Raw genomic sequence first — 25,806 nt, 5'->3', positions numbered from 1 at the left:
GATTTTTCAAAACAATCTGAAATTTATGATTTTTCTAAGACAAGTGATTCAAAACAATTTTTGAATTTAGAAAAATTTTCTTTTTGAAGTTAAAGTTTGACAGCAATTTTACAACTTTCCTTATATAGGGCATTGTAAGCATCTTGAAGATCATCTTCATTTTCACATTCACTACTCAGATTTTCTTCACTTGTTGAGTCATTATCTGAAAATGTGAATTTGGCTAGAGTCATAAGAGCTTTAACCTCATTGCCCGACTCAGTTTCAGAATCTTCTGATTCAGAAGAACCTTCAGAATCAGATGATTCATCCCATGTAGCCAACATACCCTTCTTCTTGGGTTTGTCCCTTTTAGGACATCTATTTGCTAAGTGCCCATATTCTTGACAGTTGTAACATTGACTATCTTTCAAAGATTTTCGAGATTTGGGTCTAAACTTCTTTTTATCATTTGATTTTTGAAAATCAACCCTTTTCTTGCTTTTGAAAATCTTGTAAAATTTCTTAGCTAAAAGAACCATATCATCTTCTGAATCAGAATTTTCTTCTGAATTACATTTAGAAGATTTTAGTGCGATAGATTTACCTTTAGGAACTTTAAAGTTTAACTCGTAGGTTTGTAGAGAACCAACTAGTTCTTCTACCCTCATATTATCCGTATCACGAAGTTCCTGGATCGCGGTTACTTTAGAATTGAACCGTTCAGGAAGTGAGTGTAATATTTTTGCACACACTTTACTTTCTGGGATTTTATCGCCAAGACCCCACATTGAGTTTACAATGTCATTTAATCTAGTGTAAAAGTCTATAAACATTTTAATTTCCACCATATGAATTTCTTCAAATTTGGGTGTGAGGAGTTGGACTTTAGATTTTTTGACAATTGTAGTACCCTCATGTGTCATTTCTAATATATCCCAAGCTTGCTTTGCAGTATCACAGGAAATGATTCTTTTGAACTCATCCGGTGATAGTGTGCAAGTAATTACATTTAGTTCTTTAGCATTTACACTACTCTCACTTTTCTAAAGAGTGGTCCATTGGTAATATGGTGTGTCTTTCATAGATTTTGAACCATCAACCCTAGTAACTTCCATGATAGGAGGTTTCCATTCAGTCACTGTGGCTTGCCACACATTTTCATCTATTGATTTGAGGAAGATCCTCATTCTGGCTTTCCAATAGGCATAGTTGGAACCATCAAAAGGTGGAGGCCTTGTGAGTGAAAGGCTATCAAAATTTGACATCTTAAATAACTTAAATCGTTAGCTCAGGAATTAAATCCAAGAATTAAAAAAGAGCTATTAGGCTCTGATACCACTTGAAAAGGCCTAGCTATATGTCCTAGAGGGGGGGGGGAGATGAATAGGACAATGCCAAATAAAACTTATAACAGCAGAATTAAAAAGAATATGATAACCAAAATAAATCACAATGCAGGAAAGTAAAACAACCTCAAAATTCAGATCTTGAGAGGTTGATATAAATGTTGTTCTAAGGACAACCTTACACCAAAAACCAGAGTTTATGGTAGGACAACCTTATTTCTAGAAAGATCTTTGTATCAAATCTCAAACCGAAGAGGAATACAGAAATAAATACAAACTGAATTGAAATAAATTGTAATCACAAATGTATTGTTCTAGGGACAGCCATACACCATAAAAATGGCAGGGCAACCTTGCTGCAACAACTTTTAAAGAAAATTGAATATCAAGCTGATAAAGGAATAGCAGAAAATAAATTCTAAACTATTACAAAATTCTCACAATGCTTGAATTAAATGATTACAATATTCACCACCATGCATACATCCCACAAAAGAATAATTAAAGATCAGAAGTATAAATCATTCAACCACAACACAAGGGATTATAGTGGTTCGCCTGTGTGTTCACCAACTGTTAAACAACACCCACACAGAATGCTACTCCACTCCTAATATCCTCACATAGGGGATATTAGCGTTCACTAACAAAATAGGTTTTCCCAGGTTCACCCAAAACCTTTACAATTGTGTCTTTGTCTGTGGGCTTACACAATTAAAAAACCCCACTTCTGAGTTTTCCTGGCTCTCCTCAGATAACCAATACAACAAGATTTTTCTGACAAATCTTGAAAGAAACCAAAACAGAAAGGAATTTACAATTAAATGTAAAATACCTGATTATCTCATTCGTTGTAGCAGCCCTATAGAACCAAATCAGAGTAGATGATTGAATGTCCAAGTTCAATGTCCAGTACTCGATTACAATGGTTCTAATTCTAATAGATTTTAAATTAAACCAAATAGGGTTTGCCTTAATTGATTTTGATTCCAAAGAAAGGGAATAACAATTCCTCTTATCAAATTAGATTGGAATAGTAGAAACAAAATCAATTAAATAAAGCTAAGGAAAGAGAATATTAAATAAGCACACTTAGCTTAGATGGAGCACAGAATTATCTCTCAGAAGTTCGACAAAGATTGGCTTGAATGGATTAATTAATTCGATGATTTCTTCTGAGATTCGTGCACTATTTATAGGTGAGCAGATCGCGTCTTCGATTGGTCTAGGGAGATCTTCGACTAGTCGAAGCAATAACAGATATTTGAAAAATCAGGCGCGATAAGCTTTGACCGTTCTACGACTGGTCGAAGGTCTCCTTCGACTGGTCGTAGGTCACCTTCGACTGGTCGAAGAACCTAAAAAACAACACTGGATTTTGAGTCGAAGTTTTTCGACTGGTCGAAGATGCAGTCGACACTGTTCCTTCGACTGGTCGAACAGATTCCTGGACTAGTCGAAGCCTAACAGATTTTATCCGAAAATTGTAACAAACTCACGACTGATCGAGGAATTTCTTAGACTGGTCGAAGCAACTCTAGGACTAGTCGAAGAAGGCCTAGGACTAGTCGAAGAACAGACCAAACTTATGAAAAATAAACATTCAATTTATGTATCCAGAATGACCTACTTCTAAGGTCAACCTATGATCAGTCAAACCTCAACCATGAAGTAAGGACATTAAAACATTAGGAACTAGTGACCTTGAAGTATGAGCCTTGAAGTCTTGATGTAGTTGAAATCTTGATGTAGCTCAATCTTAAAAGTGTCTTGAGTTCTTTACAAACTGCCTTGTACTCTTCTTGAAGTCTTGTAGCTTGAGTCTTGTCTTGTGAGCAGTTCTTGCATTCAAGATTGATCCTTGTACTTGTGAGCTTTGCTTGTTGTGAGCTTAGCTTGTTCATGAATGTTGATCCTTGAGAGAGCTTCACTTATGCAAGTTATATATAACAGTGATTTTGGCACCACAAATTTGACAACAAACAGGGATATAAACTATAGCACTTACACGTACATTATAATGGGCTCCATCGCCTGGCCCTCAAATGCATCACAATGGGCCTCATCACATAGGCCTCAATACATCACATTGGGCCTTAAACACGGGCTGAATACACATCACAACGGGCCTCAAATACGGGCTGCATATACATCACATTAGGCCTCAAATACGGGCAAATGCACATCACAATGGGCCTCAAATATGGGCCACATATACATCACATTAGGCCTCAAACACGGGTTAAATGCACATCATAATGGGCCTTAAATATGGGCCATATGTATATATCACATTAGGCCTTAACAATCAACCTCGATATACAGCCTCGACAATCGAAATTCGAATCGGCCTCAAGAATCAGAATTGGAATTGACCTCAACAATCGTAATCGGAATCAAAATCGGCCTCAACAATCAGCCTCGATAATCAGAATCGGAATCAGCCTTCACAATCAGAATCGGCCTCGACAATCAAAATCGGAATCGACTTCGGCAATTAGAATCAGCCTCGATAATCGAAATCGGAATCGGCCTCGACAATCGAAATCAGAATCAGCCTCGACAATCGGAATCGGCCTCGATAATTGGAATCTAAATCAGCCTCAACAATCAGCCTCGACAATCGAAATCATCCTCGATAATCAGCCTCGACAATCGAAATTGGAATTGGTGTCAACAATCGGCCTTGATAATCGGCCTCGACAATCAGAATCGGCCTTGATAATCGACTTCGACAATCGGAATCTCCTCGATAATTAGAATCAGAATCAGCCTCGACAATCAAAATCGACCTCGATAATTGGCCTTGACAATCAGAATCAGCCTCAATAATCGAAATCGAAATCGACCTCAACAATCGGCCTCGATAATCAGAATCGGCCTCGATAATCAGAATCGGCCTTGATAATCGGCACAAAAAATCAGCATTGATAATCGGCACCGATAATCAGCATCGATAATTGGCACCGATAATCAACATCGATAATCGGCACCGATAATCAGCGTCGATAATAGGCACTGATAATCATCCTATAAGCAAGGAGGGGTCCATATATGAACAGTCAATCGAACCATAATATAAAGATCGACCCTCGACCGTGGTTATATCCAATCTGATAGCATGAAGCCATCCGTCTATGGCAAATGGGACCTACTTATTTGGGTCAACCCACTAGAGAATGATGCGAATGGGCCTAAGAAGGCCGAAAGGAAGGTCACAATGAGGACATTTAACCATCATTGCCCATCAATGCGGACATCTAACCAACATTGCTCCTAAGGAGTGACACACATAAGGGATTTATACACAACGTAATGGTCATACTTACATCACATTGGGCCTCACTCATGAGCCCCTCATATATCACGTTGGGCTTCATACAAGGGCCTCAAACGTATCACAATGGGCCAGGCCGATGAACCTGAAATATATCACAATGGGCCTCGCCCATGGGCCTTGAATACATCATCTGGGCCATGCATCAGGGCCTAATACATATCACAATGGGCCTTACCCATAGACCACGAATATATCACAATGGGCCTTGCCCATGGGCCTCAGATTCAAGTAGGTGGGCCCCATCTTATGGGCCTTAAATACAAGGCAGGTGGGCCCCATGGATGGGCCGCACCAATGGGCCTCAAGTGGGCTTGGACCACACCAAAAATCTTGATTCAAATGGGCCCAAACTAACACACCATTCATCTATTGCTAGAGATCATTTTAGAGCATTATCACAAAAATGAATCATATCCAAGGGATCATTAGGACCATACCACACCTAACAGTGATGATGATGATTTCCACTTATAAATTCCAGTGGGCCACACCATAGTATTATTTCCCATCCAGTCTGTTCATAAGGTAATAAGGGCCTGGATATAGAGGAAAAACAAATATCATATCGGTCCAAAATCCTATAACCCAAGGGGTTTCAATGGTGGACATTCATCCCACTGTTTTCTGCAGTGTGGTCCACTTGCTATTAGATCTGTCTTATTTTTAGTCTCAAGCCTTAGGATTGGCTCACCAAATGGATGGACGATTTGAATGAAGCACATCCATAAGGGTGGGGTCCACGAACGTGGTCCAACACATCAAATAGATGGACGGTTGGATGTACAGGGAGGTAGGTCCCACAGAACTTGCTGACGTTGCTGCAACAGCAGCAGCAGTCGGTGGTCCTAGCAATGAATGGCTTGGATGTACATGTACATCATGTGGGACCCACAAAACTTGCTGACGTCAGTGGGGCAGATGGGTCCCACCATCAAAACGGACGGATGGAAGGATGAAATGCACATCATTGGGGGGGGGGGGGGGGGGGGGGTGCAGAAGAAACACATACATACATGGTGTGGCCCACCAGAGATTTCGATCAGCCTCAGTCCATGGCCCGTGGCCAGGGACAGACGGAGTGGATGAGGCGCATGCTCCATGTGGGTCCATGTGGTGTGGCCCACATAAGATAAACATATATATAATATGACTATATTTATTACTTATATTATATATTTATATATTTTATTTTTATTTATTATATATTATTATTATTTTTTTCTTTAGACAGCAACCAGCGTCCAAATAGATGGACGCTGGATGAAATACATTCATTGATGTGGCCCACCATCCAAGCCATGGACGGTGAGGATCCACATGTACAGATATACATTTATATGTATGTATATATATATATATAATTATATCATATTATATTATTATAATATAATATAATACTATAATATATACATACCATGTATATATAGATATATATTTATATTATATAAATCCAACGTCCAGCCCTACTGGATCATGTACATACATCATGGTGGTCCCATGTAGTGGGCCACCAGATAGGGATCAAGCTAATATTTATTTGCCCTTTCATCTGGGCCTGTGTGACTGTCCGGTTATGTAGGCCCCAATTCAGGATCAAGGTGGCCACTTGTTGGACGGTATAGATAAAATGCACTCATCATAGGTGGGCCATTGATCATAGGGAATGAGAGAGAGAGAGAGAGAGAAAGAGAGAGAGAGAGATCGGTGATGACGGAGGGGCCCCGCCACTATGGGCCCCTCTTTAATACAAAGCATACATCAAGGTGGGTCCCACCATATGTGGGCCCTTAAATCACAAAAAAATAAAGAAAAAAATGTGGTTCCTCGATCACCCACCGTCCACTTCTTCTTAGCTCCTTGGAAAGTTAGTCTCCTTGGCTTCGATCGCAATGGAGGATGATGAGGAATGAAGGGTTAAGATGGGAGATGAGAGGGTAGGAAGTGGGCCACACTTGGCCCTTTTTTTTAACTTAAGTATGTATAGACGTTTGGATTTTTTTATTTTTTTTGGGTTGCTCAAGAATGAGAGAGATGAGAGATGTGAGTGATGGATGGGAGAGAGGGATGTGTTGTGTAAGAGATTGTTGACTTTTGGGGTTGTTGTGTAAGAGATTGTTGACTTTTGGGGTTGTTGTGTAAGAGGGGTATGGGTTACACTACCAAAAAATAGGGCAAAGGCTACGGATAAAAACCGTAGCTAAAAGTCTACAGCTATGGTTAAAATCCGTAGCACGACCGTATCCATTGGTGTCGTAGCCATAGGTCTAAAAGCTATGGCTACGGATCAAATCCATAGCCATAGAGATAATGGATACGGATTAAATCTGTAGCCGTTGCTTCTGTAGCGTTAAAGTATTTACAACTACGGATTATATCTGTAGCTAAAAGTTCAACAAGAACCGTAGCAATAGGCTGAAATTAGCAACAACTACGGTTTTTAGATACAAGGCTACGGTTAATAGCCATAGCCAATGAAACTATAGGTACGGATTAAATCCGTAGCAATATTGTCCGTAGTTTAAAATTATATACAGCTATGGATTTTATCTGTAGCTAAAAGTAGAATGAGAACCGTAGCAAAAAGCTGAATTTAGCAAGAGCTACGGTTTTTAACAAAGAGCTACGGTTAATAGCCGTAGCTAATGTTTATTGTTAATTAAAAATTTAATTAGTAATGGCAGCTCTTACCATTGTAGTACACCCTGATAACTCATATAAGCTAATATAGATAAATACTTCATGGCTAAATCATTCATTCATTCAATCAAGCACAATCATTCATTCATTCAATCAAACACAATAATTCATTTCCATTCACAAAAATACAATGCCAACATAATAGTTATATGTCTATTTAAAGTTCTCATTAACAGCAAGATCCAATGCCTTCTCGTAGCCAAATAGCTTATCAACAATCGCAAGCGAAAACTCCATGGATGTGCATCTACTGGTTATCAATTTGCAATCAACTAACACCCTATTCTCAGCTTCACTTTGATCTGAAAGCTTACTGCACATGGATGATCATATATCTGTTTGATCTGAAGGAGAATCAATGTTATACGTTGTTAGTCGTTCTTTCAGCTCGAGCACCTCATCTTCCTTTTCACTATCAACGGCAGTCGGCATTTTCTGCTGAAAGATCCAAACCAAAAAGGCAATGAGAAGTCCACAAAAATAGGGAGATGCTTGGGAAATAAGAAGTTTTAGGATTTGCAAGCACACATTTTTAGCAGGAGCCTTCTTCGGAGCTCCCCTACCTTTGGGTTTTACCCCCTCAAAAACATGTCTTACGGAGAGAAAAAGATAACATGCATTCACCCATTTCAGGTTTCAATTTCTGTGTTGCCGATTGGTGTGTGCGTCCAAACATTTGCTTACTAACAAAGATGATTTTTTATTCATCAGAAAAGAATGATGCCTACCAGTTTTAGCTGTAGTACTAACTGATGCTACAGATTCAACAATAGTATCTGCTTCATTGGCTTTCTTGGTGTTGCTCTTTCTTGGGTTCTTTCTAACTTGTCTAGAAGCCTTAGCGAGAGGCTTGCCTGCCCTATCCTCCATCTGTCCTGTCACCTCCTCCACCTGGGCTTCTTCCTTCTCATGCTCCTGCATCGATTGAAAATCAGACAAGAAAGACCCCCCAAAAAAATGGAAAGTCAAGTCCTCAAAATTGGGATGAGACGAGACGCACATCAAGTGCCGTAATGAAAGCATCAAGATCTTTCATCCACAGAGACTTCAGAGTTTCCTTCTTCAATTCCTCCACCTCCATTTCTTACTTTCCCTTTTCAGCCAATAGCTCTTAAACCTTTTCTAGTGTCAAGGTTTCAATCGGCATCAATAGTAGATACTCATAATCACTTGCTCTTGCAACTCTTCCCACCTCCAGTGTCTCTTCATTTTCTTCTGTTTCCATTGCCTCGTTGGTATCAACGCCTTTGGTTTTAGGGAATGGTGTGAAACCCTTCTGCTGCAACTTGAGGACCAGATAGCATATCAATGATCTTACCGAGACTGAACATGGCCATCCCAAGACCTGCATTCGACAAGATCGTGACAAAATTTTCCATGATTTGAGGCTTCTTAACACCCCATCTACAGTAAAAAAGATGTTAAAAGAAAATCAGATTCACATGGAAAGAGCAACATATCTAAAATTCAAATCTCTGTCGGGAAAAAAAGAAAAAAAAAGAAAACTATAATTCCAAATACCTACTTCCAGTTCATGAAGAAAGACTAAAGATCACATCGAAATCCATCGCTCTCCTCGAGGACCTGAAATTCCAAACTCCCAACCTCAAATTCAAGAAAAAAGAGCAAAAGAACAAAGCTAAATTCAAATCTCTCTGAAAATCTACAATAGCAACTGTTCTATACAACAGCAACTATTCAACTAAACCCTTTGGGCTTATATTTTTGTTTAAATGGACCACACCACATGAAACAAATAAAATGAAGTACTATGGTTGAAAATTTCTTGGGGGGCACAGAAGTTTTGGATCAAGCTTATATTTTTATTTTCCATTCATCCATGTCTGTATGATCTTATGAACAGGTTGGATGACAAATAAACATCACTGTGGGGCTAGCAAGGTTTCAACGGTGGAAATCATTATCTCCACTGTTTCCTATGGTGTGATCCACTTGATCTTTGGATATGCTTCAATTTTGGGCTCAACCCCTTAAATTATATGGAAAAATGGATGGACAGAGTGGATAGACCACATACATTCAAGGTGGGCCCAACTAAGTTTCTGAGTAACTCAGTACGATAAGAGCGTACTGAGTAACTCAGTACGCAATTCGATTTCCTTAAAATGTCATGTCCACATTCAATTGGAAAAGTCAAACTGCATGTGCAAGATTTTCTAGAGGTGAACTTTGGGAACAAATTCATGATGGTGCCACCAGATGAATGGTCAAGGTCACAGAAATGTGGAGGCCAATAGCACCATTGCTAGCAAAACCAAAAACATCTTTTTGTTCGGCCAAACATCATCTCTAGTTTCTCACTAAGGACCCACCAATTCTCAAAGTCTATCCTTGTAAATTCATCAGAAATTGGGTCAAGTAAAAAGAATTGATGTATTTTTTAAATAGTTAAGATTTATCCTTCAAACTTCATCAGGTTTGAGAAATCAAGTTCTGTTTTCAACTGTTCTCATACGAGGAAAACATCAAAATTCATGCATTCCATGTGAAAGCTGACCCTAAATGGCTGGGACAAGGCTACTACTTTGATGACAACATCAATGAGCCTTCACAGTATATCCTTCTCTTCTGATCAATAAGCTAAAGCAGAAAGATTTCAATGCAATATCACAATGTGGCAGAGTCAGATTCATTTATCTGCTACTACTGGGGCCAACTAAGAGTCTGGACCAAGACAGTGACAAGAAAGGAATGCTAATAACAGTTCATTTATAACCAGAAGACGCTTGCTTTTTGTCCAGTAATGATAAAATTCCATTGTTAGGAAATGAATGAATGACCAACCAAGTTTTCAAATAAATCAAAGTTAGATTAGGCTGCATTTGGACTAAAATACCCAAGAAAAATCTATCAACAGATAGCTAATCCCATGATATACCACATAAGAAAAGCATTTATTATTTCAAATGCCACCCACTCTTTACAATATTGGCAACATTGGACTGGACTGGACCGTCCCACATGAATTTTTTTCTTGGGGATTTCAGTCCAAAAGTAGCTGAAACCTCTAGCTCTATAATTCAAGAAACGAGAGAATGGAGACTTACTACAATACATCGACAACATGACCACGGTCCATTAAGAACTCCTGTAGCTGCAACAGAGCATCAAGACGATCAGACAATGCTATGAATTATATTAGTCTTCGTTGCTCGTAGCTGTCACCTTTATCATTACCATCGCATTCTCCTCTGCCTCCTACTGAAGTTTCTTTGACTCTTAGACCACCCTTTCCATGATGAGTTCTTGTTCAGCAAAAGCCTTCTATGCAGATTCCTCCTTTTCACGCTTCTCCTGTTCAGCTGCTGCCCTTTCTGCCTCTACAGCAGCCAGTTGGGCTTGGAGATCTTAGCACATCTGGTATAAAATGCATGCTAAGGTTAGAGAAGAGGTGAGGTCTGAAAATCTTAATATCTTTCTATCAAAACAGTGGGTGGCATTTGAAACAATTGATACTATCAAACATAATAATTGCTTAAATTAAATATATTATTTAAAACATAATATCTTTCTATCAAAACAGTGGGTGGCATTTGAAATGCCAAGTGCATTCGTACTTTTGCCAATCCACACATGCTAGTTCTAGCAGATCAAAGGCAATGGGAGTTGTCCATAAACTTTGGGTAGCCTAGTTTTGCATAAATCAAGGGAATGGTGAGAATATAAAGAGGGATATGTGTACACAACTTACCTGCATAGGAAAACTTTTGATTGGTGAGTCGATACATCAGTTTCTTCTTTAGTGATTTGTTTCGGGCTGCAAATCGGTAGGTAGCTAGGCTTTCAATTTTCAAACAGTGATTTGTTTGGGGCTACAAATTCCTTAACCCATATCAAATTTCAAGACCTTCGACAAACAGCAGATACCAGTATAGGTGCCTGTAAGTGGTCAATTCCGATTGAGAGAAGTCCCAGATTTGTTGCTAAAAGGATGTAACAAATCCAGGGGATTCTCAGGGCACAATCTGTCCACTGGGATGCAATGGATGAATGGTCTGGATTACTGATCCATGGCCATCACTTATCCTAATTGAAATTTGGCATGCATGCAATAAGCAAAGTCGCAAGTTTGTGTGTTCAGATTCCGTTCAACCATTGCTCCAAATTTATGTGTTCCTTACGAGAAGCAATTGCAGCCAGTTTGATGCTGAATGTAAATGGAGTCATGTCCAATACTGATTAGTTTGATTGTAAGATCTGTGAGATGACATGTACATGAGAACAAAAAGCAGCAAATGCAAACATGGAAGAGAATTGTAATACTTGTAAACTGCTTGTGCTGCAATCTTCAACTATGACAGTGGCACTGGTGACTGCTGCGCCCGCTAGGAAATAACTCGCACTTGATGCATTGCCTTCAACATATGAATTTCTAGGGAACCTGTTTCTACGTTTTCTTCATGTTACTCCCTATATATACTGATTCTACATTTTCTTCATGTTACTCCCTAGAGCATGTATATCTATGTGTACAAATAAAACAATCATGTTGATGGTATATATGTAGGAAATTCCTCATATGGTAGAATATACACAATGGTAAGGGTATATACATGTTCAGCTATATACACAACCATATGACTGTGTATTGAGCCCCAATACACAGCCCCAAGAGAGTACACAACATATTATGATAATAATTTGAGTTATTGTGGGAGATCCTCACCGCTACTAATTACACCAAGTGCATTCGCACTTTTGCCAATCCACACATGCTACTTCTAGCATATCAAAGGCAATGGGAGTTGTCCATAAAATTTGGTCAGTTCTGATTGAGAGAAGTCCTAGATTTGTTGCTAAAAGGATGCAACAAATCCAGGGGATTCTCAGGGAACAATCTGTCCACTGGGACGTAATGGATGAATGGGCTGGATTATTGATCCATGGCCATCACTTATCCTAATTGAAATTCGGCATGCAATAAGCAAAGTCGCAAGTTGCATATAATGTGTTACACTAATACTATGTTCTCGAACAATACCAAAGCTACAGGTTGCCTGTAACATAATCCAATCCACCCCTGTAACTATTTTTTTTCTCTGGAAAAAATAGTTGCAAATTGCCTACTCTAAGCTCAGATACATTTCCTGTTAATTGTTGTGTAGGCCCTATTTGGTAGACACCTAAAAATGAGTTTATTTCTTCTTTATTAACAGTGATTATGTATTACGGATCGGGACCTGTAATACATAATTACTGTTAACTAAAATGGGATGAACTCATTTTCAGGCCTCTGATGAAAAGGGCCTTAACATTTCCTTCACAAGTCTATGATCTTTTATTCTGTCTATGAACACCAACATGTACAAGCTCAGTGGGGCATCAGAGACATGAAGAGATGCTTAACACAGATTGCAGCCCATGTATTATGGTGAATTTCAGTTCTCTTAGTTGCAGTTTTGAGAACTCTCACATCCCACTGTGGAATATCCTCTAAACTAATCAGCTGTATGCACCTCAGCTTTCTATTGTGAACTGTTTCAAGAAGTAGCTATCAGGAAGTACTCAGAACTTCTTTTGTGTTTTCTTTTTCTCATAGATTGGCACATCCAAACAACTGATATGTTGCTAAGTTGCAGTTGCTAATTTCTTTTGGGTTGTAGGGCTGAGAAAAATGAGAATGGAGAGGCGGCATTCTCTTAGTGTGCTATTATTACTCTTAATGCAGGCATGAGAAAAATGAGAATGGAGAGCCGTCCATTAATTTATGAGCTCATTTTAGACATGAAATAGAAAATGAGGCAATTCCAAAGCTCAAGTAGACAACACCACAGGAAGTAGTAGGGATAATGACACCCACCTTGAAAAATTCACAGGGCTACTATGATGGCTAATTGCATCCAACTTGTTCATAAGGTCACAAAATTTGCTTACAGTCAAGCAGTCCAAAGTGGATCAGGGTCACTACCAATCCAGTTTTAAATGGATCATGGTTCTTTTTTCTTTTTTCTTTTTTTTTTACCCATTTAAAATTCAAGTTAGTCATAGGTCCACAATGTTAGACTTGATTTTTTTTATTTTTTTAAAGGGTCATGTCAGGTCTCATGTGATAATTTGAATTGGATCAGGTTCAGTTAAGATGGGTACATCAACACATAAATAATCCAAATTATGGGACTCAAATATAGATATGTAATAATACCAAAATCATTTGGTTGAAAAATCCTAACCCCAAATTCAGGCCATTGAGCTGTTTGGCCCCGCCATAGTTGTATCCAGTCCTAAAATCCCCCTTGAGCTATTTGGTTCCACTTATTTGATTATCTGACTACTGGATTCCAACAAATCAAAGGTTAGGATTGTTCAACCAATCTGATTTTGGGATTGACTTAGTAAACAATCACCTTTAGAGGTATTCAAACACATGACATATCTTAACCTTAACTTCACCTGAAATATTTAACATTTGACAGTTATTTTTCTCCCATTTGTTCTGTTTTTAATTGATAAATTCTGTTACGAAAGCAGGATCATTACATGTTCTTAAGCCACAGCACCTATACGGTGGTGGGACCCAGTTTTTGCCATTAAAGATCTATGCAGCTCCTGCACAGTGGACCTGAAAAACATATGTTACGATTGGGACTATTGATTTGGTGAGCCATATATGGATGGGCCAAAGGCCAAAAATTGCAGTGATCAGATGGTTCTACCCATCCAGTTGTCAGCTCTCCATCACTAATAGCAAGCATCAATGGCTACTGAATTATCCATGATCAATAGCAATGCATACAGATATATATTACAGATATACAAAGAAGTACTAATAATATCAATTTAAAAAGGAAATTACCTGTGTTTTCCGCTTCCAATCTTCGATGGCCTCTTTCACCATGCTGACCCCGATCACGATGATCAAAGGGGCAAGAGTGCTGACAGCAGAGTAGGGAGCAAGCGGAGTGAAAGTCAAGCATCCTGCAATTAAAAAACCAACTTCAATTCTCCAAATCCACAACCAAAAACACCGAAGGGACCCCAAATTCAAACAAAAGACCCCATCTTTTAAGCTAAAAACCTCTAACTTCAAGTCCCCCTTTTTTAACAAAAACCCAGAAACCAAACACCTCTTCAGACAAAAAAGGTCTTAAAAACAAAGATTCAGACCAAAAAATAAAAATAAAAAATCCCAACTTTCAATGCTAAAAGCCTCCACCAACAGAAAAACAGCGTAACTAGCAAAAACAAAAAAAATAAAATCTGTCGTAATTTGGAGGCAGTTTTGCTTCCCAGTAGCTATTTGACTTCTCATTTCCCATTGCTGCATACAACCAAAAGAGTAAGACCAATATTAAAATCAATATAAAGAAGGCTAAGAAGCTGTCCTCATTGGTAGGCAGATTTGCAGCAATTAAAAAGCTCATAAGAAATGTAAGCTGGAGAAGTGTTCTGCATGCTTACTTTGAATAAACGCAACCTATTCTGGAAGCCATGTGTCGAGTGTAGCAGATCGTACCTACAACATATAGCTAATACTTTCAGTCAGAGCAGAAGGCAAATAATAACCGGGGAGATTATCTGAAGTCTGTCACATAATTAAAACACCATGTCTACTGCAATATTGAATCTGACTGTTGTAGAACACCTTGCTAAGTGTCCAGCCAGCAAAAGCAAACACCTTATGTCTACTGCAACAAGTTCCGTTTGACTGATCCAATCCACCACCCCCGCTGCAATCTGTCAGATTTTTTGAGGAAATGGCATATTTTCATTTTCAGACCTAACAGGGATACAAAGCTCACCAGTAAATAGCTATGTACAAAAGGGATGTGTATACAGAGCATAACTTTTCTGTTCATTATACATCTAAACTGGGCCATAATTTGGACAGTTCAATGACCTGTACGCCACGTACCAATGACCTGTATGCCACGTACACAATTTCTAAGTAATCTAGGTACTTGTGCACACTGCCAGTATCAAAGTTTTTAGTCTTTAGAAAAACAAAGGGGCAAAAGTAAAAAAAAAAAAAAAGGATCCCCAAATACCCAGCCCTGTTTAGACACAAAACAAGGCGTTTAAACATATGGAAGATCCCAGTCATTCCAATCTCTGGCCTTTTCCCTGAAAGTGTAGGCCATTGTTGTTTCTTCTTCCCAATCACTTAGGATTGTCATATCAGTGAGATTTTTTGGAAATTCCCAATTGTAAAATGGGCCATCAGATCAACAGTCTAGATCACTACACCATGGGCCTGCCCCACGTATAAAAACATATTCTCAAGTCTGAGGGCCATAGACACTTTTGTCTAACCTGAAAGCCATCATTAGTGATAGATTCGTTTTGCTGCAAATATATATAAGCCATCATTAGTGCCAAGTTCTCAATTAGGTAGCTACACATTCCATAGAATTTCAAGTTTATAGGCTATGACAGATTCGTTTACAAACACTAATGTAGAGATTGGTGCCATATCCTTTTCTTTTCTTTTCTTTTTTGTTTTTTTCCATTTTTGGTTTCATGAAAAAAGGAACCCAGATTCAGATGGTAATGAACTGAACACAACATTATTCATGCAGTGCTCATACCAGGATCATGATATGATGATACCAATGCCTTGAGAATATTACCAATATCTATGGCAATAATTACATAAAAGAAAAAAGAAAAAGGAAAAACACTCATTCCATGTATATGTATATGTGTGTCATCATCATAGCTATCTCAGCTATTTCGGGTCAGCTTCTTAAGAATGCTGAGCTGCCCATCTGACACCAAACATCCAAATTTACCTGGGCTTGGGACCTGTTAGTGTGCGTCACAAAGAACACACACATGAACACACACACACACACAAAGGAAGGGAGGGAGGGAAGGGGGGGGAAGAGAGAGAGCGAGAGAGAGAGAGAGAGAGAGAGAGAGATAACTCTTACGGGAGTTTAAATCTAGCATTTGCATCATCATGAATGTGATATTTACACCAGCCATAGCAAATGGATACTCCCAAGTAGCTCGCTTTCCACCGTGCTTGTTCAATAGCCTCTGAAAAGATATCTAAGATAGTACAAAAGAAACAAGCATTTGTTCAGAAAGATAACTAAGACAGTACAAAAGAAACAAGCATTTGTTCAGACAGAAAGATAAATATTTTTTAAACTTAACAGCATTTTTTAAGATTGGTAATGGAATGATTAAGTTGATTACCCCATCAGATGTAGAAATGATAGAATGCAGATTTGGTGTGGAGTCTGCACTTTCTTATTGTCATCTCTCAAAATTCTCCATCCACTAAAACAAAATCCTCAAACATTCCATGAAAATTGAAGATAGAAAGGGAAAATGAAAACACTAAACCTTAAGCGCCAACTCCTTGAGATCACAGGACGTTGCCTGGTAAACCATGATTTCCCTCATTTTTCTGCGAATCTGTCTGATTTGGCTTGACTGGGCATAACAGGTTCGCTTAACCTGGTTAAGTTGACAGAAAGATAACTAAGAAAATACAAAAGAAACAAGCATTTGTTCAGACAGAAAGATAATTTTTTTTAAAACTTAACGACATTTTTAAGATTGGCAATGGAATGATTAAGTTGATTACCCCATCAGATGTAGAAATGATAGAATGCAGATTTAGTGTGGAGTCTGCACTTTCTTATTGTCATCTCTCAAAATTCTCCATCCACTAAAACAAAATCCTTAAACATTCCATGACAATTGAAGATAGAAAGGGAAAATGAAAACACTAAACCTTAAGTGCCAACTCCTTGAGATCACAGGACGTTTCCTGGTTAACCATGATTTCCCTCATTTTTCTGCGAATCTGTCTGATTTGGTTTGACTAGGCATAGCAGGTTCGCTTAACCTGGTTAGGGCGCCTCTTGGTGAATCCAATGTAAAACATTCTCAGGGTGTAGTTGCCTGTCGTCTTCACATGTACATGCACCTCGATCAGGGTTTGCCACTTACGGACCAGTGATCTTAATTGGTTGGTTGTAAAATCCTATAGGACTGATCCTCATCAGCCTGAAGGTCAGCCAAGGAACACTCAAACACTCGGTGTTTGAGACCTTCATACTGTAAGTTACAGACATTAAAATAAATGTGAGGATGGTGACTTTAAACAGACATTAAAAATACTGTAATAATGTCTTCATACTGCACTTCTAGCAGCAAATATTCAACATACAATTTCCTCCTTAGATTTCCACCATTGGAAACTCATTTTCTAACTATTAAATAGTATCATTTTCATTACGGCCAAGCGTGTCAACACATTTAATAAGTTGTCCTTCATATTCCAGTAATTCGTAAATAATATGAAATTACTATGCTCCATACTCAGAAAATGCTCCAGCTCCCTTAGACTATAAGTCACTGTGCTCCTAGTATAACCAAAGAAAAAGATCCAAATACAACTTCACCTTTGTAACGACCTTGGAAATTTTAGTGCTAATCTTTCCTTAGTAGTTGTTTTGGGGTAATTAGCGCTATACTCGATTGCTTGTGAAATTCGCATCAATCACTTTAAATTGTATCTGCATGGCTCTAAACTTGTAGATTAGTTAGCGCTACGTTACTCTGAAATCTGGGATCCATCGCTAAATTCAGTTGTTCTGGGGAATTTTTGGAAGATCTGGATCGGACCTGGACCGCGCGTCGAAAGTCCGATGCGATGATCTTAGGCTGTTGCGGTCACCGAGTTGGGCTTGACCATCACCTCAAAAATCAGTCCATGTGATGTTCTGGGTCGATTTGTTTGAGTTCGGAGTGAAGAGTGTGAGAACGGTTAGAAATTCAATAAGCCTTTATGAAATCTAAGTCGTGTCGCTTGCGCGATGATTTTAAGCTAGCTGACCGTCGGATTCTGACCCAATTTCACCCTCTGATCAGGGAAGGTGGCCCAGGCATATCCTTGTGCTTGTGGACCTGATCGAGTTTCCATGACCGTTGAATTGAGTGTGGTTCACCACGGCTGATCTAAAGAGCCGGTCGGTACGAAAACTCAGCCTGACCTAGATCCATGGTTAGTGAGCTTAAGTCTGACCTTTCGTGGTTTTAGGCCCACCAGAAGTGCTTCGTTGGATCGAGAGAGGCATGCTTTGGTTATAACCTAAGTATACCTTGTCCCTGGGGTTATTTTCATCAAATATAGGCCTATTTATAGTCCTTAAACCCTAGCTCTCTTTTCCATACGAATTTCTCTAACCCTAGCTTGGAAAGAGAGTGGAAAAGAGAGAGATAGTGAGAGACAAGTTGGTGAATCATCTTGGATTCTTTCCTGTTCTTCTTCATCTTTGAACCTTCACTTTGAATCATTATTCTGACGATTCTGGGTTCATCTTGGGGTAAGTTAACCTAACCCTAATCTGTGTTAGAGCTTAGAATAGTCTTAGTGTTGTTGTATCTCATTTCTATCATTGTTTTAGGGTAATCTGTCGCCGTTGACGAAGACAACTCGTCTAAATCAGTTCGGTGTTTCTTTCCTTGCTTAAGGTGCGGACTTTAAGTGTATAGGTTATGGTTTTTAAGGCTTTCAATGCCAGTTAGTGATTTATCCTTGTTATGGATGGGATTTCACATGCCAAATGTTGTATTTATGTTGCGTTCCTGATATGCATGTGTTATATTGAGATTTGTGTATTCTATGTGTATGTATAAAGTACCGTATACGTATAAATTATGCACTTGTGTTTGCCATGATTATTTGTCATGTATGCATGCTAGATGTGTGTATGACAACTCCTTGGTAAAAGGAATTGTCCAAGTGCTTGTTTTTCAACATACGTCATGTATGTTGTACCATGTATTCTAAGTGTTTGTAGAAATGCATGAATGATCTAAAGGGTAACTTATTACACTAATTGCGGGCGTTGAGAAGTGATTCTCAACACTCCTATTGATGTGCATAATTTCCTTTATGCAAGTTACATTCCATGTTATTTAATTTCAAGCATTACTATGCTTACATTTATGTTAAGTTGATATTCTTCAGATGCTTGAGTACCACTTGAATTAAGTTGTTGTTTCATTACTGTTTTACATTTAATATGAATATCTGTCGTAGTGTAATGTGTGTGGGACTATGCATTAGTCCAGGAAATCGGTAATCTGCTTTATGATCGTGGCTGAGGTTGCTTTCGCCACGTAGGACGTAATTAGACAAACCCGAGCCGTATTAGAGTTGGCGGCAGTGGTTTGGCCACGCGGAGTATTTGCGCACTCTATGTCGTTCAACCCAACGTGCGCTCGTGCTAGTCGAGTTCGTCAAGTAACCCGATTGTCCGATGTATATTCACCATGTATGAACGCTACTGCTTGAATCTAGGGTACCGAACTTACCAGTGAAATCCTAATAACCATGGTACCTCGATCCGCTAAGACTCATGAGCCGGACATGGTGGTATGGGACACCGTGGTCGAGCTGTCGGCTTACGCTGGGGTGACGAGCCTCCCCGTAGTGACCAGTGAGCAACTAATCTCGTGAGCCGATTATGGTGGTATGGGACACTATATTTGTGCTGTCGGCCTACATTGATTGGTGACGAGCCCTTTGTAGTGACCTCGAGCATACCTGGATACCGCGATGAGGTGACGAGCCGAACTGTGGTAATAAAGGTATGAAAGGCGTGCATTGATTGGTGACGAGTCCTTTGCTACGACCTACAACCATATGATCGTATGAGATATCTAGGATTGACGACCCTAGAATGGATCACTGTTTGGATGGTGATATGAGGAAGGTACTTTAGCTTCCCAATCCTACTGTATGAAAAAGACTAATAACAACTTCGTAATCATATCCATGCACCGCATTTGCATGTGCTTTGTAGATGTGGCGCACTTTGAGGTGGTGTCATGCGTAACGTAAGATGAAGACGCTGAGGGTGTACGCGTGAGGGCACGCATCATTCTGCATACATCCTTACATTAACAAGAGTACTTGGGATTTATTTAATTTTCTGCCTTATCATTACTGCTTGATTGAACTGATAACATGTTAACCAGTACCTTATTGTTCCACTGAGTTGATCACTCACTCCCACGTTCTGGGGCGGTGTTAAACACCCACCAGACTCTGTCTTAGGTTCTGATGTTGCAGATGTTGATGCGACTTCTAAGGCAGAGCGGGAGATGGATGATGATGAGGCTGCTTTCTCTTATATGCAGTTTTCAGATGGGTTCTAGCGAGCCTTGGTCTGATGCGCGGGACTCTGGGATTATTTTGGGAATTTAAATGATGTAACTTGATACTTATAATTTTGATAAGTAACACTTTCATACGACCTGGTTTGTATATGTACTGCAGGGATTTACACTTGTACACATATTTTTCTATAAGTCTTCCGCTTGCTTTATTCATTTATCCCTGAATTATATCTGTGTTTTGGCTTAATATATTCCATATTTTATGCACTAATACAGTCAACATACATCCATCATTAAATATGTTACATAAGTGATGTTTTGGAACTCGGGAGCTGAGTTTTGCTCGACCCCCGAATTTCAGGGCGTTACAACCTTGAACTGCAGGGTACTGTTGATAGCATCACTTATCAGCTCCCAGTTTGGACCCATATCATGCATGAGGACAACAAGTGCCTGAAATAAGAAATTTTAGTTAGGGACTTCTCCATTGTCCTTGCAATTAGATTTCATATTTATTCTATTTACATGGGTTTCAATTTCTCAAATCATTAAAATGACCAAACAGAATTTTCAAAAACAGAGTGTCTCCATAAACAGAACTTTTATTTCCTTTTTTCCTCGGCTTGAATCACATTGCAATAGTTCATATGCTGCACTTTCCTTGTCGTCATTAAAATAAAACCAGTGGTTTTTAAAAGAAAGGGTTTGTAACAAACTTGAAAAATCATACGGTCATAGAAAAGTAAAAGTTTTCTTTTTATTGTTTTCATAACAGATCTTTGGATATAAATACAAAATACAATATTAACATTAGTAGTAGTGAGAAAATAAAATATGCTAAGATTCAATCTTAAATAAACAATAAAAATAAAAAGTGGGGTTTCCTAGTCACATGGACCTTTGCCTATCTGTGAAAAATTCCAGAGCGTGTCTATTTTAATTTGCCACTGAATCAGAAAAGCAGCTAATATCATCATTTGAAATTCAAAGACTACTGACCTGTAGATGTAGCGAAAAGCTTCCAGTACCATTCCGACAATTGACCCACACATGTACGGTCCAAATTTCATGTTTGTTACCACTATGGCATAATTGAAAATTGTGTAGGGAAATGGTGACACTCGGAAGAGTGCCACCACTTGTAACTGATGGAGCCAGCTTCCTTCTCTAGCCAGCCTAATTACATTCGCTTTCTAGGGCCATCTATTCAACCATCTCTGGACATACAATTGCAACAGGAAGAAAATAAGAGAGGAAATTAGTAACAAATGACAATCGCTGTTCAAACTAGATTAATGTTGCAGTTGAAAAGCAGAGAGGCCTCCCATGAATATGGTCACTAAAAAGTAACCCAATTAAATATGGAAATGTCATACCAATCGTAGTCCCAACCATGATGATCACAAATCCAAGACCATACCCAAAAATCATTCCTGCCAACCACATGGAGGGTCCAGAAAGAAGCAAGATCACTCTACTTTCCATTCTCCTATGCTACACATTCTCCAACCCATGCACTGTAGATCTGTGAGCAAATGAGATCAACAGATTTTCTCATCACCGGGTGATCCTATTGACATCATAATCCACTGAATGTAAAATCATCAGATACAACATGAATGAACTTATAGGCCAATGATCCTGTTAAGTTCCATGTGTACCTCTAAGAATTGTAAGGTGAAAAGGCCAAGCTATATGTCTTAGAGGGGGGGTGAATAAGACAATGCCAAATAAAAACTTATAACAACGGAATTAAAAAGAAAATGATAGCCAAAATAAATTACAATGCAGAAAAGAAAAATAACCTCAAAATTCAGATCTTGAGAGGTTGATACAAATGTTATTCCAAGGACAACCTTACACCAATAACCAGAGTTTATGGTAGGACAACCTTATTTCTAGAAAGGTCTTTGTATCAAATCTCAAATCGAAGAGGAATACAAAATTAAATACAAACTGAATTGAAATAACTTGTAATAAAAAATGTATTGTTCTAGGGACAGCCATACACCATAAAAATGGCAGGGCAACCTTGCTGGAACAACTTTCAAATGAAATAGAAAATCAAGCTGATAAAGGAATAGCAGAAAATAAATTCTAAGCTATTACAACATTCTCACAAAGCTTGAATTAAATAATTACAACATTCACCACCATACATACATCCCACAAAAATAATTAAAGATTAGAAAAATAAATCAATCAACCACAACACAAGGGTTTATAGTGGTTCGCCTGTGTGTTCACCAACTGTTATACAACAGCCACACAAAATGCTACTCCACTCCTAATATCCTCACACAGGGGATATTAGCGTTCACTAACAAATAGGTTTTCCCAAGTTCACCCAAAACCTTTACAACTGTGTCTTTGTATGTGGGCTTACACAATTAAAAAAAACCCCACTTCTGAGTTTTCCTGGCTCTCCTCAAAAAACCAATACAACAAGATTTTTCTGGCAAATCTTGAAAGAAACCAAAATAGAAAGGAATTTACAATTAAATGTAAAATACCTGAATATCTCCTTCGTTGTAGCAGCCCGGTAGAGTAGATGATTGAATGTCCAAGTTCAATGTCCAAGTTGCTCGATTACAATGGTTCTAATTCTAATAGATTTTAAATTAAACCAAATAGGGCTTGCCTTAATTGATTTTGATTCCAAAGAAAGGGAATAATAATTCCTCTTATCAAATCAGATTGGAATAGTAGAAACAAAATCAATTAAAATAAAGCTAAGGAAAGAGAATATTAAATAAGCACACTTAGCTTAGATGGAGCACAGAATTATCTCTTAGAAGTTCGACGAAGATTGGCTTGAATGGATTAAGTAATTCGATGATTTCTTCTGAGATTCGTGCACTATTTATAGGTGAGAAGATCGGGTCTTCGACTGGTCTAGAGTGCTCTTCGACTAGTCGAAGCAATAACAGATATTTGAAAAATTCGGCGGGATATGCTTTGACCGTTCTACGATCAGAAGCTCTCCTACAGTCGTAGGTCTCCTTCGACTGGTCGTAGGTCCTGAAAAACTTCGCTAAAATTCGAGTCGAAGATTTTCGACTGGTCGTAGATGAAGTCGACACTGTTCCTATGACTGGTCGAACAGATTCCTGGACTAGTCGAAGCCTAACAGATTTCATCCGGAATTTGTAACAAACTCACGACTGATCGAGGAATTTCTTAGACTGGTCGAAGCAAGTCTAGGACTAGTCGAAGAAGGCCTAGGACTAGTCGAAGAACAGACCAATCACATGTAAAATAAACATTCGGTTTATGTATCCGAAATGACCTACTTCTAAGGTCAACCTATGGTCAATAAAACCTCAATCATGAAGTAAAGGGCATTGAAACATTTGGAACAAGTGACTTTAAAGAATGAGTCTTGAAGTCTTGATGTAGATCAATCTTGAAATCTTCATGTAGCTCAATCTTGAAAGGGTCTTGAGTTCTTTACGAACTGCCTTGTACTCTTCATGAAGTCTTGCCTTGTGAACATTGCTTGTTCATGAATGTTGATCCTTGAGAGAACTTCACTTATGCAAGTAATATATAACATAATAGTGATTTTGTCACCACAAATTTGACAACAGACAGGGATATAAATTATAGCACTTACAATCTCCCCCTTTGTCAAATTAGTGACAAAACACATAACCAAGATAAACAAAAGTTAAACAACTGTTAATACCTGCAAATCAATATTCAACATTCAACCAGTTTTCAACCAGTTTCAACATTCAACCATTTTCATTCAACAAGATCAAACATATACTCAAGATCAAATATATACTGCCCTTGACTCCCCCTGAGTAACATAGCCAATGCTACTCCTCTCATAATCACATTAAGAACAAACCATTCTCCCCCTTTTTGTCACAATATGATAAAGGAGAACTAAATAAAGGAATCCATGAGAGTAAACATGAGGAGGTAAGCATGAAACATGAGTATAGCAAAAGAGTGATAGCATCACATAGAATAAATATTCAGCATAAAATATAAATAGAATCCAACTCTAAATCAGCCAAGTGCAAAGTTATAAAGTTATTACAGACCAGAAGTCTCATAAAAACTAGTCAGAACTAGAACTTGATGAAGGAGCAGGAATAGAGGGATCAAGTTGGTGCATGCCTTTGTTCAAGCGCCTAAGATATTTGCGCATGTACTTGAATTGCAAATCATGAGCAACAGACATGTTTTCCAACTTTACATTTATATTCTCAACTTTACCCTCTAATGCACTCAGACGTGCATCAACATCAGATGTTACAAAATCTGGATCATATGCTGAGTCAGAATCCAGTTCCTCAAAAATGTCATCCATATTAATGTTAACACCAGCTTCTTCAGGACCACCACGACCACCACCACCTTGTTCAGGAAGCAGATCCAACTTCATCTTATTAATATTTGTATTGTTGAAGATCAGATGATGGATTGGTGCTTCATCAACAGGCATATCGACTAACATATGAGTAGCCAATACAGTCATAAAATAGGCAAAAGGAATGTCACTATGACCAGGATGGAGTCGAAACTGAAGAATGAAATGACAGATTAAGGATGGCAAACAAATCTGAGTACCATTGGAAATAGCATGGAAAACACGAACCATAAACGAAGTCAAGTCTGATTTATTACCCGAACGAGGATACAGATTAGACACAAAGATTCTGTGAAGAATTCTGTATTTGGATAACAAATACCTTGCAGGGAGCGCATTCCCTTTTTGAGTCCATTGAACATCCATGTTGCACAAGTCTCTAGTGAGCATGCGCTTTTCAGCCATTGAGGGTTTATCAGTTAAATTATGAATAGGAATACCCTCATCATTCACAGGAATGTCTATAAGGGCTGAAATTAAATGACGATCAACGTCAAAAGGCCCTTCTCTAGTAGAAATTTGAAAAGTTAAATTATCCTGTGAAAATGCACTAATACATGTAAACATGGATTGGGCAATGGACCGGTATGCAGGCCCACCCTAATGCAATAAGTTAATCCAACCTATAGCTTCAAGCAAAGGAAGGATGTCAAGAGGTGCAATGTGATTGACATCAACAGGATGTTCAACAATAACATTACGTGATCTAATGTCCCTAACATATGATGGATCATCATTGGGAACCATAAGATGACGTTTAGAGATAGCGGTCGATCTGGAGGAAGAAGAAGGATCACGTGAAGTAGTTTTTCTACCTCTAGAAGCCATTTGCAACAAGGATTTTAAGAAAATAGGAAGTTGGAAAGGATTGAGAAGTGGGTTTATACAAAATAGATTTTTCAAAATCCAAACCCCAAATCTCAAAGATTTTCAAAATAGAAAGCTTCAAGAGA

General features: G+C 38.5%; 1 long non-coding RNA gene across 1 annotated transcript; it reads right to left on the bottom strand.

Moving 5' to 3' along the window:
- Positions 1–14,582: 14,582 nt before the first annotated feature.
- Positions 14,583–15,114, bottom strand: LOC131252059 (uncharacterized). The gene is made up of 3 exons (XR_009174132.1): positions 14,969–15,114; positions 14,785–14,839; positions 14,583–14,644 (listed from the first exon to the last, which is right to left on the bottom strand). It is a non-coding gene; the product is annotated as an uncharacterized LOC131252059 (long non-coding RNA).
- Between the last annotated feature and the right edge of the window lie 10,692 nt (positions 15,115–25,806).

This window comes from Magnolia sinica, chromosome 7, assembly GCF_029962835.1.
Source record: "Magnolia sinica isolate HGM2019 chromosome 7, MsV1, whole genome shotgun sequence".
NCBI lineage: Eukaryota > Viridiplantae > Streptophyta > Magnoliopsida > Magnoliales > Magnoliaceae > Magnolia > Magnolia sinica.
This window is presented reverse-complemented; position numbering and strand designations above follow the sequence as displayed.